At 45.1% G+C, this 21,658-nt stretch overlaps 1 protein-coding gene across 1 annotated transcript in view; it reads right to left on the reverse strand.

Moving 5' to 3' along the window:
- Nucleotides 1–21,658, reverse strand: part of rtn4rl1a (reticulon 4 receptor-like 1a) — a 173,962-nt gene that overhangs the window by 150,991 nt on the left and 1,313 nt on the right. The window lies entirely within an intron of this gene.

Here is a 21,658-nt window from a genome sequence, read left to right on the forward strand (position 1 = left end):
CTCTCATGTGTGTCTCTCTCTCTCTCGTGTGTCTCTCTCTCTCTCATGTGTGTCTCTCTCTCTCTCATGTGTGTCTCTCTCTCTCATGTGTGTCTCTCTCTCTCATGTGTCTCTCTCTCTCTCTCTCGTGTCTCTCATCCCTCTCTCTCTCTCTCTCTCTCCCTCATATTCTATTCAAAGGGCTTTATTGGCATGGGAAAAGTATGTTTACATTTCCAAAGCAGGTGGAATAGAAAATAAACACAAATGAAATACACCATAAAAAAATTGCCGGTAATGAATGGAGACATTACACTCACAACAGTTCAAAATGAATGGAGACATTACACTCACAACAGTTCAAAATGAATGGAGACATTACACTCACAACAGTTCAAAATGAATGGAGACATTACACTCACAACAGTTCAAAATGAATGGAGACATTACACTCACAACAGTTCAAAATGAATGGAGACATTACACTCACAACAGTTCAAAATGAAATGGAGACATTTCACATGTTATATTATGGCTATATATAGTGTTGTAACGATGTGCAAATAGTTAAAGTACAAGAGGGAAAATACGTTAACATAAATATGGGTTGTATTTACAATGGTGTTTGTTATTTACCGGTTGCCCTTTTCTTGTGGCAACAGGTCACACATCTTGCAGCTGTGATGGCACACTGTGGAATTTCACCCAGTAGATATGGGAGTTTATCAAAATTGGGTTTGTTTTCAAATTCTTTGTGGATCTGCGTAATCTGAGGGAAATATGTGTCTCTAATATGGTCATACAGCCAGGTCTGCCTTTCTCAATAGCAAGGCTATGCTCACTGAGTCTGCATACAGTTGAAGTCAGAAGTTTACATACACCTTTGCCAAATACATTTATACTCAGTCAAAAGGCATGTGGGAGACTCCCCAAACATATTGAAGAAGGTACTCTGGTCAGATGAGACTATAATTGAGCTTTTTGGCCATCAAGGAAAACGCTATGTCTGGCGCAAACCCAACACCTCTCGTCACCCCGAGAACAACATCCCCACAGTGAAGCATGGTGGTGGCAGCATCATGCTGTGGGGATGTTTTTCATTGGCAGGGACTGGGAAACTGGTCAGAATTTAAGGAATGATGGATGGTGCTAAATACAGGGAAATTCTGGAGGGAAACCTGTTTCAGTCTTCCAGAGATTTGAGACTGGGATGGAGGTTCACCTTCCAGCGGGACAATGACCCTAAGCATACTGCTAAAGCAACACTCGAGTGGTTTAAGGGGAACATTTAAATGTCTTGGAAGTGCTTAGTCAAAGCCCAGACCCCAATCCAATTGAGAATATGTGGTATGATTTAAAGATTGCTGTACACCAGCGGCACCTATCCAACTTGAAGGAGCTGGAACAGTTTTGCCTTGATGAATGGGCAAATGTCCCAGTGTGCCAAGCTTATAGAGACATACCACAAGAGATTTGGAGCTGTAATTGCTGCAAAAGTATTGAATTTGGGGGGCTGAATAGGTATGCACGCTCAAGTTTTCTGTTTTTTTGTCTTGTTTCTTATTTGTTTCACACAAAAAAATATTTTGCATCTTCAAAGTGTTGTGTAAATCAAATTATACAAACCCCCAAGCAAATAGGGTGCTGCCAGGGTTTGTTTAGGAGGGGGGGTCTTGGCTGGTTGGGGTGGGGATGTGGCTGGTGATGCTGTGGTCTGTGTGTAGGTCCTCTTGGTGCAGGTCTGGGAGGGTGTCTTGCTGGTCTGGCCGGGGTGTCCATTGCTCTGTTGCTCCTGTGTGAGGTGCTGGGGCTACGGTTGAGGGTGACTACCTTTAGGGTCCTGGTAAAAGTTGTAGAGGTGGACCTAGATGAAAGGCTGTTCAAGTCCAGGATGGAATGGTGGGCCAGGTAGAAATTAGGTTTTGAGGCACAGTCCCGGGAAATGCTTGCATCCACCCGCTGTATGGTGGCATGGAGGGTGAAAGTATTTCCGTGGTATTGTCGTGGTAATTTCCTGTCACGGTCGTCCTCCTCTTCGTCTGAAGAGGAGAGGCGAGAAGGATCAGAGGACCAATATGCGGCGTGGTAAGTGTCCATGGTGAATCTTTAATAAAGAAAGACTGAACACTATGCAAAAGAGTAACGAAAACAATAAACCAAATACGACCGTGAAGCTACAAAATGAGACCTGTGCAGACACAAGCCACTAACATAGACAATCACCCACAAACAAACAGTGCAACCCAGGCTACCTAAGTATGATTCTCAATCAGAGACAACTAATGACACCTGCCTCTGATTGAGAACCATACTAGGCCGAAAACATAGAAATGCCCCAAAACATAGAAAAACAAACATAGACTGCCCACCCAACTCACGCCCTGACCATACTAAATAAATACAAAACAACGGAAATAAAGGTCAGAACGTGACAGTACCCCCCCCCAAAGGTGCGGACTCCGGCCGCAAAACCTTGACCTATAGGGGAGGGTCTGGGTGGGCGTCTGTCCGCGGTGGCGGCTCTGGCGCGGGACGCGGACCCCACCTCATCATTGTCTTAGTCCGCCTTATTGTCCGCCTCCGTGGCTTTCTCAGCATGACCACCCTTCTCAATGACCCCACTGGACAGAGGGGCAGCTCGGGACAGAGGGACAGCTGCTCGGGACAGAGGGACAGCTGCTCGGGACAGAGGGACAGCTGCTCGGGACAGAGAGACAGCTGCTCGGGACAGAGAGACAGCTGCTCGGGACAGAGAGACAGCTGCTCGGGACAGAGAGACAGCTGCTCGGGACAGAGAGACAGCTGCTCTGGGCAGAGGGGCTCCGGCAGCGGCGCCGGACAGGCGGGAGGCTCCGGCAGCGGCGCCGGACAGGCGGGAGGCTCCGGCAGCGGCGCCGGACAGGCGGGAGGCTCCGGCAGCGGCGCCGGACAGGCGGGAGGCTCCGGCAGCGGCGCCGGACAGGCGGGAGGCTCCGGCAGCGGCGCCGGACAGGCGGGAGGCTCCGGACAGGCGGGAGGCTCCGGCAGCGGCGCCGGACAGGCGGGAGGCTCCGGCAGCGGCGCCGGACAGGCGGGAGGCTCCGGCAGCGGCGCCGGACAGGCGGGAGGCTCCGGCAGCGGCGCCGGACAGGCGGGAGGCTCCGGCAGCGGCGCCGGACAGGCGGGAGGCTCCGGCCGCGGCGCCGGACAGGCGGGAGGCGCCGGCAGAGGCGCCGGACAGGCGGGAGGCTCCGGCAGAGGCGCCGGACAGGCGGGAGGCTCCGGCAGAGGCGCCGGACAGGCGGGAGGCTCCGGCAGAGGCGCCGGACAGGCGGGAGGCTCCGGCAGAGGCGCCGGACAGGCGGGAGGCTCCGGCAGAGGCGCCGGACAGGCGGGAGGCTCCGGCAGCGGCGCCGGACAGGCGGGAGACTCCGGCAGCGGCGCCGGACAGGCGGGAGACTCCGGCAGCGGCGCCGGACAGGCGGGAGACTCCGGCAGCGGCGCCGGACAGGCGGGAGACTCCGGCAGCGGCGCCGGACAGGCGGGAGACTCCGGCAGCGGCGCCGGACAGGCGGGAGACTCCGGCAGCGGCGCCGGACAGGCGGGAGACTCCGGCAGCGGCGCCGGACAGACAGGACCACCTGCAGGGAGGAGACAGAGAGACAGCCTGGTGCGTGGGGCTGCCACAGGTACCACCAGGCTGGGGAGCCCTTCAGGAGGCTTGGGGTTAGGAGGAGGCACCTGAAGGACCGGGCTGTGGGGGAGCACTGGAGCTCTGGTGCGCAACCTTGGCACCACCTCCCCAGGCTGGATAACCACTCTAGCCCGGACCGTCCAGAGTGCAGGCACAGGTTGAACCGGGCTGTGGGTAAGCACGGGAGATCTAGTGCTTACTACACGCACCTCTCCCTTCGGCTCCATTCCCACATTCGCCCGGCACGAGCGGAGCGCAGGCAGAGGACGCACTGCACCCTCCCAGCGCCCCGGAGACACAGCACGCAGAGCCGGCGCAGGATACCCTGGACCAAAACTGCGTACCGGCGACCAGACCCGCTGAGCAGGCACCATACGCCCTGGCTCGATGCCCGCACTCGCATGACACTCTCGGGGGGCTGTCCTATAGCGCACCGGGCTATGGACACGTACTGGCGACACCGTGCGCTTAACCGCATAACACGGTGCCTGCCCAGTATCGCGCTGCTTATAATAAGCACGAGGGGTGAGCGCAGGTCTGCTACCTGGCTTAGCTCCACCCCTCGTGTGCCCCCCCCCAAAAAAAATTTGGGGCTGTCTCTCGTACCTGTCGCACTGCCGTGCTGCCTCCTCATATCGCCGCCGCTCAGCTTTCGCTGCCTCCAGCTCTGCTTTGGGGCGGCGATATTCCCCAGCCTGTGCCCAGGGTCCCTCTCCGTTCAGTATCTCCTCCCATGTCCAGGAGTCCTGTGATACCGGCCGCTGTTGTTGTTGCTGCTGCTGCTGCTGTCGTCGCTGTTTTCTACCACGCCGCTTGGTCCTTGGTTGGTGGGTGATTCTGTCACGGTCGTCCTCCTCTTCGTCTGAAGAGGAGAGGCGAGAAGGATCAGAGGACCAATATGCGGCGTGGTAAGTGTCCATGGTGAATCTTTAATAAAGAAAGACTGAACACTATGCAAAAGAGTAACGAAAACAATAAACCAAATACGACCGTGAAGCTACAAAATGAGACCTGTGCAGACACAAGCCACTAACATAGACAATCACCCACAAACAAACAGTGCAACCCAGGCTACCTAAGTATGATTCTCAATCAGAGACAACTAATGACACCTGCCTCTGATTGAGAACCATACTAGGCCGAAAACATAGAAATGCCCCAAAACATAGAAAAACAAACATAGACTGCCCACCCAACTCACGCCCTGACCATACTAAATAAATACAAAACAACGGAAATAAAGGTCAGAACGTGACAATTTCCTGTATTACTAAATGAGGAGAGTTTACAAACCACACACCAGTCAGAGTTATACTTAAACGTAATCTTTAATTATATGAGCTTCACCATAGCCCTTTGACTCTCAGATCAATTCAGTGTCTATAAATGAATTCTGAGAGTGCTTACAAAATAATTATAGTATATTTTATAGCCAAGATACACCCCTCTCAACTCACATGACGAACCACAGATCTTAGGAACTTCACAAAGGGCCTTTTACTTGAGAGAGGAGTATCCCATAGCCAGATAGCATTAGCTATACATTATCGTTCAGTTTGGTCTCTAAGACGAGGTTCTAATCTCGTTCTTGGTACTTCATAGTACCAAAACATTACCTCATCCAATGGCATATATCAATTGTCAATTCTAGATACTCCCCTCTCAAGAACAACCAACTCCTGGACAAGCTCACGGAGGGGAGTGAGCCTCTAGGTCATATACTAGGTCAAGATAAGGGCAACATCAGAGGGGTAATACAATGGTTCCAGAGACTGCCATACTCCTTCCCCCAATGGGAAAAGGAGGGAGTGACTGGCGTCCAGACATTGTGGAGCCCTTCACATGGTTTAACAGATACATTCACATATGAAGACAATGTTAAATTCTGACTTCTACCTTTCTGATATTCTGCATATTACCAGACATGTAAAAGACAAGCCTGACCTCTCCCCTCTCTGGGCCCCAAGTGACATTTCCCTAGAGAAGAAAGGAAAAATGCAACTGCCAACAGTATAGTCCAAAAGGAGACATTCTAATGACAAGTATCTCACATAAGCATATTATGAAAGTAAATAAAACCTCTTATTATTCTATGTTATCCAACTAATTCTGATTCAGCTACGACAGTATCAGGGTAGAGATGACCACTTTGGGGAAACAGGAAGAAGCTTTTTCAATCACTCTCTTGAGTGCTGTGACCACCCTTTCCTGTTGGGCCCTGAGGCCATTTGTGCCGATGTCAATTATGATGTGGCTGAGGGACATTAGTCTGTCCTCTGACAACAGCTTCAGGGCACGCCTAGTGTTTGGCACCAGAGTTTAGCCACTTGGTGTTCCCTCTCTCGCTACCTCCTGCTTCACTCTCTCTCTCCATCTCTCTCTCTCCCCCTCTCTCTCAAATCAATGGGGTTTTATCAGGGGTGTGGCGTCAGGGGGGTTCTATGTACAGTGGACGAGGATGGGGGCTTGGTTCTAATTTAGGTCTGTTAAATGAAGTAAAGTTTGTGCTTTTAATGATGTAACTATCAGGTTAATAAAGGTATTTGTATTATCTCTCTCCCTCGGTCTCTCTCTCTCTCCCTCGGTCTCTCTCTCTCTCCCTCGGTCTCTCTCTCTCCCTCCCTCGGTCTCTCTCTCTCTCCCTCGGTCTCTCTCTCTCTCCCTCGGTCTCTCTCTCTCTCCCTCGGTTTCTCTCTCTCTCCCTCGGTCTCTCTCTCTCCCTCGGTCTCTCTCTCTCCATCGGTCTCTCTCTCTCCCTCGGTCTCTCTCTCTCCCTCGGTCTCTCTCTCTCTCCCTCGGTCTCTCTCTCTCTTTGGAGGTATAGGACTAGCTGCTGCAGTCCCCAGGCCTCAGAGGTTGAGTCTGAAAAACAGGTTGCGCACACACACACACACAGCAATAGAGCTTAGCCCTACTACGTTACCAGATCTCTCCCTCCATCTTCTGCCAGGCTGAAAGCATCTGCCTTGTGTATTACTCAATGTTTCCACCTCTGACATTTACTCCATTACTATTCCCCGGGTCCCCAACACACACACACAAACTCCATACAATACAGACCAAGACAACAGCTTCTCCCCTGAGTATCAAGCAACACACAAGCACACTCTCTACTTTCTCTCTCTCTCCCCTCTCCTCCCTCCCTCCGACCTCTCTCCCCCTCCCGCTCCTCCCTCCTCTCTGGTGCTGTACTGTGCAGTGTAATCAGAGGTGAAGTGGTTAAGCCTCTTTCACTCTCTTCATGGAGAGGAAACAGTAAAGCCATGTTTAATTGAGCTGCTCAACAACCGGCTATCAATAAGACTCTCTCTGTGTGTGTGTGTGTGTGTGTGTGTGTGTGTGTGTGTGTGTGTGTGTGTGTGTGTCAGCATGTGTGTGTGTGGGTGGGCCTGCATGTGTGTGTATCCTGCCTATGGAAGCAGTTTGACCAACGACCCACTATTGTGGAAAGGCTCCAGAAACACCCAAATAAACTCAGCAAAAAAATAAATGTCCCTTTTTCAGGACCCTCTCTTTCAAAGATAATTTGTAAAAATCCAAATAACTTCACAGATCTTCATTGTAAAGGGTTTAAACACTGTTTCTCATGCTTGTTCAATGAATCATAAATAATTTATGAACATGCACCTGTGGAACGGTCGTTAAGACACTAACAGTTTACAGACGGCAGGCAATTAAGGTCACAGTTATAAAAACTTAGGACACTAAAGAGGCCTTTCTACTGACTCTGAAAAACACCAAAAGAAAGATGCCCAGGGTCCCTGCTCAACTGCGTGAACGTGCCTCAGGCATACTGCAAGGAGGCATGAGGACTACAGATGTGGCCAGGGCAATAAAAATGCCCGTACTGTGAGACGCCTAAGACAGGCTCCAGGGAGACAGAACGGACAGCTGATTTCCTATAAATCACATTGGCTATGTATGGTCTGTCTGCAAAGAACTTGCACATTGTATCAACTATTTATTTATTTATTTATTTTTTATTTAACCAGGTAGGCTAGTTGAGAACAAGTTCTCACTTGCAACTGCGACCTGGCCAAGATAAAGCAAAGCAGTGCGACACAGACTACAACACAGAGTTTAACATGGAATAAACAATAAACAAGCCAATAACACAATAAACAAGTCAAAAAAGAAAAAAGAGTCTATATACAGTGTGTGCAAAAGGCATGAGGAGGTAGGGAATAAATAGGCCATAGGAGTGAATAATTACTATTTAGCAGATTAACACTGGAGTGATAAATGATCAGATGATGATGTGCAAGTAGAGATACCGGTGTGCAAAAGAGCAGAAAAGTAAATAAAATAAAAACAGTATGGGGATGCGGTAGATTGGGTAGGCAGATGGCTAATTACAGATGGCTATGTACAGCTGCAGCGATCGGTTAGCAGCTCAGATAGTTGATGTTTAAAGTTGGTGAGGGAAATAAAAGTCTCCAACTTCAGCGATTTTTGCAATTCGTTCCAGTCACTGGCAGCAGAAAACTGGAAGGAAAGGTGGCCAAATGAGGTTTTGGCTTTGGGGATGATCAGTGAGATATACCTGCTGGCGGACCTTTACCTAGCATAGACTTATAGATGACCTGGAGCCAGTGGGTCTGGCGACGAATATGTAGCGAGGGCCAGCCGACTAGAGCATACAGGTCGCAATGGTGGGTGGTATAAGGTGATTTGGTAACAAAACGGATGGCACTGTGATAGACTGCATCCAGTTTGCTGAGTAGAGTGTTGGAAGCTACTTTGTAGATGACATCACCGAATACCACTATCAACTGGGTCGGCCCGAAACTTGCACTAGCAAACTAGCAAACTTCAAACATTGTTTAAATTATCCTGGGCCCACAGTGTTTCCCGCGCCAGACACAGCTGTAGGCTATTTGTGCAAGGGATAAGAAGTAATCAGGTATTTTATGACATTTACACTGGACCAGAGCACATATTTCCCTTTCATGCCAAATGGTTATCAAATATTTGAGGAACTATTGTCACTCTCAACTGATTCTAAAAACAGACTTAGTTTAATTGCTGTTTGAGGTGAAGAAAACCTTATTTGAGAAGCTCCACACTTCATTAGTGGTGGTGAGTTAAGACAATAAGAAATACTATCAGACATCCCCAAATGGAAACATTTTATAGGTCTACATTTGCATGCAGGCCAGGTAGACTAGTCCTACTGCTGTATGGTAATCAGGTGCGTGCCCTTACTCAACATTGACAGAAGCGTTTCAAACAAAACATGATGAATAAATTGACAAATCTCAGAAATGGAATGAAAAACAAAAACTTGGAGCTCACTAGTTTAGCATAGGTTGTGAGTTCTGCAAACAACGTGTCCACTCCAATAATGAAAACGACTGTAGTGGTAGTAATACATTGAATGCCTTAACATAAATTACCAGAACCAAACAAACATTGCAGATTAGAAATGATTAGGGGCAAATGTAGGCTACTACTGGTGATGTATGCACTGGGCAATTGACAGACACAGCAAACAATGCACACAATGAAGTTATGAAACAATGAATATGCACAAAATGGCTGGAGAGAGCACATTCTGGAGAGAGACATGCCTTGTGCAGCTGAGCCACACTTCCTTTTTACTTGGACAGTGGCATCCCCGCGGCCTCCTCAATGGATTAGTCCACTGAGACAGGCACCAATCAGACAGGTGTCTCGGGTGCCATTAAAATATATATATAATCTTTGCCACTGCTCGCCCCCAAAAAAATCTTGTTCGACCAATAGCCTATGGACCAAACAATCAACTAAATGGGTTCAGCCCTACTTCCTAAGTAGCCAGCCTCACAAGTGTGTAGCTAGCTATTTTCAGGTTGTCTTGTGCTTTGCTATTGTTATATAATTCTACAAAACATGTATTTTCATAACATTAGATGGCTTATGGTGCTTACACGTAGCCCCTGTATGACTCAGATCCTCTAGCTTTGGTTTAGGTACCTGATCGGCAAGGTCTAGCTATAGCTAGGTCTATAAAGCATGAGTGAAATGCAATATTGTACCCAAACGTTGCTGCTACTATTGATTTTTTTATCCTGCTGCTCAGCCACTTTACCTCCTATCACCAGTATCACTGATATGGTTATTGATAATGTTCTTGCACAAACTGTATATTATTTTGTTCTTTCTCTACTAGCATTGACACTTTCTATTTTTGATATTGCTACTATTCAAGTATGCAAGTAAGCGTTTCACTGTACCGTTTACACCTTCTGTATCCCCTGCATGTGACAAATGAACGTTGATGTGATGTAGTGTGTATTTATCAGAGACAGTAATGTGAAGAACAACATGACCTGCACCAAAGTCAGATTAGTATATAGGCCAAGGACTAGATAAAGTGTATTCTAACCTGGAGTTTTTCCTTATTGTAAGCTACTACTTTTACCTCTTCTAGTCTTGAAATCTGTCGTTGTTTACTACACTACTCACTCTGTTTAAAACGTAGCTTCACATGTGAATCCTTAAAGAGATAGGTGGGGCTAAGGATTAAGGGCTACGGCTAAAGAGGTTGTGGACGATGCTGAATGGGTGTAGACGAAGAAGAGTTATCCAGTAGGTTTACCAAAACATTCAAGGGATATTTTTTCAAAAGTGGGGTTACAAGTTGATAAACTTCCAAAGCAGAATTACTTTCCCATTGTTCGGAGGGCCTGTTGTACCTCCGGCAGTCTCTATGGGGGTGCCACAGGGTTCAATCCTCGGGTCGTCACTTTTCTCTGAATACACTCTGTATACATCAATGATGTCGCTCTTGCTGCTGGAATTTCTCTGATACACCTCTATGCAGACGACACCATTCTGTATACTTCTGGCCCTTCATTGGACACTGTGATAACTAACCTCCAGACGAGCTTCAATGCCATACAACTCCCATTCCGTGGCCTCCAACTGCTCTTAAGTGCAAGTAAAACTAAATGCATGCCCTTCAACCGATCACTGCCCGCACCTGCCCGCCCGTCCAGCATCACTACTCTGGATGGCTCTGACTAAAATTGTGTGGATAACTACAAATACCTAGGTGTCTGGTTAGACTGTAAACTCTCCTTCCAGACTCACATTAAGCATCTCCAATCCAAAATTAAATCTAGAATCGGCTTCCTATTTCGCAACAAAGCATCCTTCACTCATGCCGCCAAACATACCCTCGTAAAACTGACTATGCTACCGATCCTCGACTTCGGCGATGACATTTATAAAATAGTCTCCAACACTCTACTCAACAAACTGGATGCGGTCTATCACAGTGCTATCCGTTCTGTCACCTAAGGCCCATATACCACCCACCACTGCGAACTGTACGCTCTCGTTGGCTGGCCCTCGCTCTACTCTCGTCGCCAAACCCACTGGCTCCAGGTCATCTACAAGTCTCTGCTAGGTAAAGCCCCGCCTTATCTCAGCTCACTGGTCACCATAGCAGCACCCACTCATAGCACGTGTTCCAGCAGGTATATCTCACTGGTCATCCCCAAAGCCAATTCATCCTTTGGCCGCCTTTCCTTCCAGTTCTCTGCTGCCAATGACTGGAACAAACTGCAAAAATCACTGAAGCTGGAGAAGTTGGAGACTCATATCCCTCAGTAGCTTTAAGCACCAGCTGTCAGAGCAGCTCACAGATCACTGCACCTGTACATAGCCAATCTGTAAACAGCCAATCCAACTACCTCATCCCCATTCTGTATTTATTTATTTATCTTGCTCCTTTGCACCCCAGTATCTCTACTTGCACATTAATCTTCTGCACATCTACCATTCCAGTGTTTAATTGCCATATTGTAATTACTTCTCCATCATGGACTATTTATTGCCTTAACTCCCTTATCCTACCTCATTTGCACTCACTGTATATAGACTTTTTGTTTTCCTTTTATTTTTACTGTAATATTGACTGTATGTTTGTTTATTCCATGTGTAACTCTGTGTTGTTGTATGTGTTGAACTGCTATGCTTTATCTTGGCCAGGTCGCAGTTGTAAATGAGAACTTGTTCTCAACTAGCCTACCTGGTTAAATAAAGGTGTTCTCAACTAGCCTACCTGGATAAATAAAGATACAAAAATACATTTAAAAAACTGCAGTTTATGATATACTATCTCTACTTTTTTTCCAATGTAAAAAAAACACAATTTACAATTGTTCTACTTAAGAACAAATCGAGGCAGTGAGTCTTAAATGGTAATCAAAACCGGTTTAGGCCAATGTGGATGAATTTTTGTATTTACAGAATAGTAGAAAACTACTCAAGTCGATGTGACATCAAGTTTCACGTTTTTAATGTCAAATGCACAAGTACAGTGAAAAGCCTATGTTATCCTAACAACGCATGAATCATTATCAATGTAGTACTATAAAATCAAATATGGTATGGTAGGTATGGTAGAAATATGGTAGAACAAAAACACAAGACCAATAGAAATAATAACACGAGTAGGTAAGCTTCATACAGCGTCAATTCCAATACCATATTTACAATGTGCAAGGATACTAAAGTGATGGAGGTAGATATGTAAAGAGGTAAGGTGACTAGGCATCAGGATATATGATAAACAGAGCAGCAGCAGCTTACATGATGATTGAAGTGATTGTGTGTGTGTTGCAGTGTCAGGGTGAGTGTGTTGTTCACAGGAGACTTGTTAACAAATATTGCCTTCTGTCAAGATGAAAGCTGTCTTTTTCCATACATCACACACACAACCAATGCTACTGCACCAATACCTACGCAACAACTACCTCTTACTTGACTCAACTGATGATGTGGAAACCGGTCACTAGGGGCAACAGTGAGTCCTGTTACCTTCAAGTAGGTTTCGGTTTTGCTAGGGTGTTGTGGACGGCAGCCTTAATGCCTAAACTTAACCATAACCTTAAAACTTTGTAGGTAATGCCTAAACCTAACCTTACACTTAGAAATTTGACATTTACCTTGTGGATTGGGATTGCAGTTGGGCATAAGCATCTGCCTCTGATTCCAAAGTTTGCAACTTAAAATCCAGTGATAGGAATGTGTTTAAGATTTATGTTTTAAGCCTATCCCAAACCTTAACTATTCTGAGTTAATGCCTAACCGTAAGAATTATCAGTTAATGCCTAAACTTAACCTTAAACACTGTGCTGCACTGACACTGCAGAGAATCCCCTCTGAACACTCTCTCTCTCTGACGCTGGGAGTGAGAGAGAGTTTGACTATCTCTGGAACTCTCCCAGAAGGCTCCCTAGTAACCTCCCTAACGATGGAGGTGTGAATTGCCCTCTACTGCAAGACAATAGTCAGGCTCCGGTTGGGGGATGGTAAGCTACTTGATGCAGCCTGATAATCCCAAACTCCCAGGGTCAGAGAGAGGGTTCAGAGAGGATTTGCAATAGATACTGTCAATATATTACTATGTATTTCATGTGTGAAATGAAATGAAACAAAGAAAACAACATTTCCGAATGAGAAAATAAGGGAAGGTGATGAGCCATCGGTGGAAGGTTGTTCGTCATCTGCCTCCTTAAATCCAGCGTGGACACATGTGGGTGAGCGGTACTTGTTGCGGACGTTGCTGACGACATAACTGGGTAACACTTGTCTCTGATCACGGCACATGTCGTTCGCATTTTAATCCCCATTCCATGACCGCTATGTAAGTTACAAATCTATATTGACAAGAAAATAAATGTAAAAAAAAACAAGGCAGCTCGCTGTGCGGAAGCAGAATTACACTGTGTCGCCCTACTGATTAACATGTGAGTGTTCTGATGACATATTTCACACAGCATATGAATACTGTAATGCTGGGGAGTGTATTTATCACACAAACTACCTGTACTTACTTTATTGACAGCTGGCCATTAGGTCGCTCTGGCCGAGGTCTCTTCTTCCAGTTTATTTTTGGCACATGGAAAAAAGTTTCTACAACTGCTGGGATTAGGGGGACTGGAAAATCATTGTCACTGGTTACACAGAGTAAGGTGGGCTCGTGGGTCAGCGGTGTCTTGACATCAGACATTTCTAGCTTTTCCAAGGTTAGCATAAGCAGGTCCCACTTCGCGCAACAAAGACACTGGTCTTCAGTGGGCATCGCTTGGTATTGCCCACAGGTACAGAACAAGTTCTGAGATGACCTGAGTCGGGTCTCATCTGCTGGTTGAATATCTGCCTCAGCCTCTGCCTGCTCCGTTTCTCTATCTCCTTTCTCTGTCTTCCTGTCTTCCTCCATCTATTGAAGCTCGACATCTGTGTATTCCGGTTCAGATCAATAAGGCTCGTCTGCAAATTCAAACATTTTCTCCTCGTATTCGTAGTCACACATGTTGGTTGCGTAGTTGTTCGAAATAAAAAACGAATTAGCTAGCTTGGAAGATTAGCGACCGGCAGCTAGCTAGCAGCTCTGTGTTTACAGTGGACACATTTGTTGTGGACTGACTAGTGTGCTTCTGAAGTATACACATGCAAGCCAATATACGCGCGTCAGAAGTTATCGCTCGAGTTCAAACAAAAACGTTGCAGATAAAGTTCGGTATGACAAAATGTCATGTGTCAACTTCTAAAGAACTGAATCATGATACTGAGAGCTTTGTCGTTTGTAAAAAGGATGCAATTGGATTATTTCTGGAGTCTTTGTTCACCTCTACGCACACGACACCATTCTGTATACATCTGTATACATCTGGCCCTACAACACTCCTTCCGTGGCCTCTAACTGCTCTTAAACGCTAGTAAAACCAAATGCATGCTTTTCAACCGTTTGCTGCCTGCACTCGCCCGCCCAATTAGCATCACTACACTGGACGGTTCTCACCTAGAATACGTGGACAACTACAAATTCCTAGGTGTCTGGCTAGACTGTAAACTCTCCTTCCAGACTCATATCAAACATCTCCAATCCAAAATCAAATCTGGAATCAGCTTTCTATTTTGCAACAAAGCCTCCTTCACTCGCCGCCAAACATACCCTAGTAAAGCCGACTATCCTTCCGATCCTCGACTATGGCATCTACAAAATAGCTTTTAATACTCTACTCAGCAAATTGGATGCAGTCTATCACAGTGGCATCCGTTTTGTTACCAAAGCCCCTTATACCACCCACCACAGCGACCTGTATGCTCTACTCTACTCTGCTCTACCCTCGCTACATTCGTCGCCAGACCCATTGGCTCCAGGTCATCTATAAGTCTATGCTAGGTAAAGCTTTGCCTTATCTCAGCTCACTGGTCACTATAACAACACCCACCCGTAGCACGCGCTCCAACAGGTATATCTCACTGGTCATCCCCAAAGCCAACGCCTCCTTTGGCCACCTTTCCTTCCAGGTCTCTGCTGCCAGTGACTGGAACAAATTGCAAAAATAGCTGAAACTGGAGACTTACATTTCCCTCACTAACTTTAAACATCAGCTATCTGAGCTGCTAACCGATCGCTGCAGGTGTACATAGTTCATCTGTACATAGTCCACCCAATCTACCTACCTCATCCCCATATTGTTTTTATTTACTTTCCTGCTCTTTTGCACACCAGTATCATTACTTACACATCATCATCTGCTCATCATCCTCTGCTCATCTATCACCCCAGTATTAATCTGCTAAATTGTAATTACTTCGCTACTATGGCCTATTCCTTGCCTTACCTCCTCACGCCATTTGCACAAACTGTATATAGCCGTTCTTGTGTTATAAATTGTACGCTTGTTTATTCCATGTGTAACTCTGTGTTGTTGTTTGTGTCGCACTGCTTTGCTTTATCTTGGCCAGGTCGCAGTTGTAAATAAGAACTTGTTCTCAACTATCTTACCTGGTTAAATAAAGGTGAAATAAAACAAATAAAAAAAACTTTATGGACGCCCTGGCTCTCCAGAATGAGACTCAGGAAATTCATTGTCGTTTGGGTGTAAGTTTCTCAAAAACAAGTGAAATAAAAAAAATAAAAACACTGCTTCTTGACACGCTGCCCACTCCGACCAATGTGTCGGAGGAAACACAGTAAAAAAAAAACATGCAATTCACATATATAAAAATAGAGATTAGGGCCTCCCGAGTGACGCAGCGATCTAACATACTGACCACACAGCTCCCGTCGCGTTGCAATATAAATACATGTAATTCACCCACGCTGCTCACACGCGTCAATGAGCGTCTGCATTGTCAAGCGCTAAAATAGAAGTTGCTTCCATTTGTGGCGCAGAACGCGCTGCAAGTCCTACCTCTCCCATCTCCTCATTGGCTTTTAGAAGCATACACCCACGTGCCATCTCCTCATTGGTTATACCCACGTGGGTGATTGAAAGATGAACTGAGGTCGGTTGGTCGTGGTAATACACCGTTTTGTGAAAGTTAGATGACAATCGCCATATAAAGTCCAAAAAAGAAAAAGCCTAGAAGGAGGAGAGATGACTAGAAAATATTATCTTGACTGTTTAATGTGTGGATTAATTGTCGGAGTAGAGGACCTTGTGCATTTCAGGTAAAATAACAACTCAACGTTTATATCCCAGGACAAATTAGCGAGCAACAGCAAGTTGGCTAAATAGGACAAATTAGCTAGAAACTGCAAGCTAGCCAGTTAAATTGCCATAAATATTTAATACTTTTTGACCGGTCCAAATTAATATAATTGGTTCAGAGTTTGTTTTGATATTTCAACCTGCATGTCGTGGTATGAGGGGACAAAATCTAGTTGCGCACAATGGCGCATGCGGACGGTTTGGGCATGCACGCGCGTCCGTTTTGGGCATGGTGTGAGGCACTGCATCACAGTGCCAGAGGTGTCATTACAGTCCAGCGTCGTCAGGGTTAGGGGAGGGTTTGACCGGATGGGATGTCCTTGTTCCATTGCGCTCAAGCGGTTCCTTGTGGCGGCCAGGCGCATGCACGCTGACTTCGGTCACCAGCTGTACTGTGTTTCCTCCGACACATTGGTCGGAGTGGGCAGCGTGTCAAGAAGCAGTGTGGCTTGGTTGGGTCGTGTTTTGGAGGACGCATGGTTCTCGACCTTTGCCTCTCCTGAGTCCGTATGGGAGTTGCAGCGATGGGACAAGACTGTAACTACCAATTGGATATCATGAAAAAGGGGTTAAAATCCCCCTCAAAACAAATATATACAGTATATATACAGTACCAGTCAAAGGTTTGGACACACCTACTAATTACAGGGTTTTTCTTTATTTTTACTATTTTCTACATTGTAGAATAATAGTGAAAACGTCAAAACTATGAAATAACACATATGGAATGCCAAGAGTGTGTAAAGCTGTCATCAAGGCAAAGGGTGGATACTTTGAAGAATCTCAAATATAAAATATACTGTATTGTACCACTTTTTTTGGTTACTACATGATTCCATTTGTTTTATTTCATAGTTGTAATTGATGTATTCTCTATTATTCTACAACACCCGTGCAAATATATCCTCCAAACACCGGCATGAATTATTACTTTCAGATTGTCCCTCCTCATGAGGGAGAGGAAATGAGAGAATATCTTAAAGATATGTGGTAACAGAATTACAAGGCAATGTTTTTTTAAACCTACAGAAGGCGAATCATTTCTGCAAAACTAAATATAAATGATGATATTAGTGTGTAGGGGTCTTCAACATTACTGTGTTTCCATGTATTTCTTATAACGTTTCCATCAGTGTGACCAGAAATCAAAACCTTTGCTTATGTCTTATATTGTTTATGATGTAAAATGGTTGAAAAAAATGTATCTATGCCTTCATTTCCCCAAAATATATTCTCTTAGCTTTCATCTGACACCAAATTTGATATGCTCTTATGAACTTCACATGTTGGTGCTCATGGGTCATTTTACATGGAAATGACCTTGTCCCATCTCTCTTTCTCTACCCTCTCTCAATACAATTTCAAGTCAAGTTAAGGGCATTATTGGCATGGGAAACATATGTTAACATTTCCAAAGCAAGTGAAATAGATAATAAACAATAAACAATCAAAATTAACAGTAAACATTACACAGAAGTTCAAAAATAATAAAGACATTCCAGATGTCATATTATGAACATATACAGAGTTGTAAATGTGCAAATAGTTAAAGAAAAAAAAAATAACCGTTGTATTCTCTCTCTCCCTCATTATTTTTCTCCATTCATGCCTCCCTCCCTCTCTCTCTCATTATTTTTCTCCATCCATCCATCCATCCATCCATCCCTCCATCTCTCATTATTTTGCTCCCTCTCTCTCCCCTCCCTCCCTTCCTCTCTCTCTCTCTCCCTTCCCCTCTCTCTCTCTCCCTTCTCTCTCCTCCCTCTCTCTCAGTTTTCTCCATCCATCCATCCCTCCCTCCCTCTCTCTCTCATTATTTTGCTCCCTCTCTCTCTCCCCTCCCTCCCTCTCTTTCTCCTATCCCTCCCTCCCTCCCTCTCTCTCTCTCATTTTTTTCTCCCTCCCTCTCTCATTATTTTGCTCCCTCTCTCTCTCCTCCCTCTCTCTCATTATTTTTCTCTATCCATCCCTCCCTCTCTCTATCATTATTTTGCTCCCTCACCCCCCTCTCCCCTCCCTCTCTCTCATTATTTTTCTCTATCCATCCCTCCCTCTCTCTATCATTATTTTGCTCCCTCATCCCCCCCTCCCCTCCCCCTCCCTCTCTCCCTCTCTCTCTCCTGCCTCTCTCCTCCCTCTATCATTATTTTGCTCCCTCACAGCCCCCCTCTCTCCCTCTCTCTCTCTCTGTGTGTTAGTAGTGAAGTAAAGGTGACAGAGAACTGTATCATAGACAAACCACCTCAAACATTACACCACATTTCATCATTTCTACTGACAGACAGCATGCATATTCAGCAAACACACAGCTATACGGACATTTATCATATTTGTGTGTGTGTGTGTGTGTGTGTGTGTGTGTGTGTGTGTGGGCTGGAAGAAACTCAGCCGGAATTGTAAACAAACAAGCACACACACCAGCCCACACACACAGCCACCGCCCTCCCAGTCCAGTGCAGGCCCAGATGTTTTCATTAGTAATGAGGATAGAGTCCAGCTTGAAGATGGGACAAACCAAGTGGCCTAACCGATAATGATCTGTGTGTGTGTGTGTGTGTGTGTGTGTAGTGTGTGTAGTGTGTACAGTGTAGTGTGTGTGTGTGTGTGAGACCCAGGTTATTCTCTCCATCTACTGACGTTAAGCAGACCTTTTCCATTCCATTCAGTGCAGCTCATTCAGCAGTACAATACATTTGTCACCCAACAGCTTCTTTCTGAATAATTGCCTGTCAGTCTATTTCAGCATGAACATGATGATGACTCACCTAATTTATGTGCGCGTGTGTGTGTTTGTCTGTGACAGAGAGATATGGTTCCACAATTGCAAAGCTGCTGTTCATCCAGACAGACACACACGTGTACCCTTTAAATAGCGTGCTGAAGTTGGATTTGAACCGGATGTAGGCTGGCATTACAAATGTCAATTTCTTTCTAGCAACATTGGAGCTTTACAGAAACCTACATGCGTCTCTGTCTCTCCCTCTCTTCCGCTCTCTCTCTGTAAACAGTCCCGGCCCCCCGGACTATCTTGGCGCCTGTTCCTCGCGCCACTGTCTCATCACCCGCTGGAGAATGTAAGAAAACATGTCAGAAAGCTTCTGTTGAGGCGCACGCATGCCCACACGCACATACACACACACACCGATAACTGTAAACTGCAGTGCAGCAGCAGTCTTCTATTTTAAAGAATACTATAAAGTGATATGGATAAATATTTTATTTCCGCCGAACGGCGCCGAGTGGACCAGGCCTTGGGAGAGACAAGCTGAAGCTAGAGGTTTTACAGATGTAGGATCTTAATTTAATAGCCAATTTGATACAGCAGGAAAATACTCCTACAGCAACAGGAAATGTGAATTATTATAAAGATTATAATGAATGGACATTTTTGTAGGAGTTGATACACGTCTGAAATTTCAAATTGAAAATTACAAAACTTCAGATACCTTTTTAAACCTCAAATACACGACATGTTTTAAATGTCTTTCATTGCAGGAAAGTTCTCATGCAACAGGGTGATCAAATGAATGTCCTACATCTGTATGTTAAAGGGATAGTTCTGGATTTAGCCAATGAGGCCCTTTTTCTACTTCTCCAGAGTCAGATGAACTTGAGGATACCATTTTTATGTCTCTGCCTCCAGTATGAAGGGAGTTCCTATCTAGAGTGTATGCAATTGTCTACTGGAGATTCCAGTCTTTGTGCTAAGCTGCAGCAGTTAGCATTTTCTCGTAAAACTACCTCCAACTTCCTTCGTCCTGGACGCAAATAAAAATGGTATTCACAAATTAATCTTACTCTAGGGATAAAGTCCAGAATTTCATTACCAAAATCCCAAACTATCCATTTAACTGGTATCTCATCTAATGACACTAAGACAGTCCAAAACGATCCAGGAGTTGACGGTATATTTGGAACCCAGTCAGCACATAATGTTCTGAGAACCTTATGTTTCTTAGACCTTCACACAACTTTGTTGGAATGGTGTGCAGGATAATTGCTTGGCTTTGGAACATTCTCAGCACATTTAAGGAACTTTTCTTGGTATTTCATTACTTTCACATAACGTTTCCTAAAAGTTAAAACATGGTTTCCTTTGAAATGGGGTCTGTTTGAATAGACAAAACATTTACAGCTTTATATCTGTAAAATAATTGGCATGCTAGAGCCATCCTTGGAGGCGAAGTGGACTAATTCCATGGATAAAGAACAGAAGATTATAGATTGGAATCTCACTGATGCCGTGTCACAATAAAAAAAATACATGTTTGCGTGATTAATCTCAAGGAAATACATTTCTATGAGTCCTATCTGTGCTTGGAGTAAAAAATAAGTAAAAAATAAGTTTACCCAAAATAAAGCTATCAGTGTTACTAAAAGTTTTATTGAAACATTTAGCTAAAGTTTAATTAAGGAGGGTTTTTTTTTTATTTTTTACTTGAAATATCCTGAAATTTCTCTTCTCAGAGCGTTAATAAAACCTCCCAGGAAAACCTTCAATGAGCCAGAGTGAAATGTTCTCAGAACCTCTCTGGTACCAGAGTAAAATGTTCTCAGAACCTCCCTGGAACCAGAGTAAAATGTTCTCAGAACCTCCCTGGAACCAGAGTAAAATGTTCTCAGAACCTCCCTGGAACCAGAGTAAAATGTTCTCAGAACCTCCCTGGAACCAGAGTAAAATGTTCTTAGACCCTCCCTGCAACCAGAGTAAAATGTTCTCAGAACCTCCTTGCAACCAGAGTAAAATGTTCTCAGAACCTCCCTGCAACCAGAGTAAAATGTTCTCAGAACCTCCTTGCAACCAGAGTAAAATGTTCTCAGAACCTCCCTGCAACCAGAGTAAAATGTTCTCAGAACCTCCTTGCAACCAGAGTAAAATGTTCTCAGAACCTCCCTGCAACCAGAGTAAAATGTTCTCAGAACCTCCCTGCAACCAGAGTAAAATGTTCTCAGAACCTCCTTGCAACCAGAGTAAAATGTTCTCAGAACCTCCCTGCAACCAGAGTAAAATGTTCTCAGAACCTCCTTGCAACCAGAGTAAAATGTTCTCAGAACCTCCCTGCAACCAGAGTAAAATGTTCTCAGAACCTCCCTGCAACCAGAGTAAAATGTTCTCAGAACCTCCTTGCAACCAGAGTAAAATGTTCTCAGAACCTCCCTGCAACCAGAGTAAAATGTTCTCAGAACCTCCTTGCAACCAGAGTAAAATGTTCTCAGAACCTCCCTGCAACCAGAGTAAAATGTTCTCAGAACCTCCTTGCAACCAGAGTAAAATGTTCTCAGAACCTCCTTGCAACCAGAGTAAAATGTTCTCAGAACCTCCCTGCAACCTAAAAATAAACCTTCCTAGAACAGGCGACATTTTCACTTAAAATGTTTTTTAAACCTTGATTTAACTAGGTAAGTGAGCAACAAATTCTTATTTACAATAAGGCCTGCTGGGACGGGGGCTGGGATAAGAAAATAACAACATAAAAAAAATATATGGCAAAACACATCACGAAAAGAG

Source organism: Oncorhynchus mykiss, chromosome 29, assembly GCF_057628025.1.
Source record: "Oncorhynchus mykiss isolate SJ-2025 chromosome 29, ASM5762802v1, whole genome shotgun sequence".
NCBI lineage: Eukaryota > Metazoa > Chordata > Actinopteri > Salmoniformes > Salmonidae > Oncorhynchus > Oncorhynchus mykiss.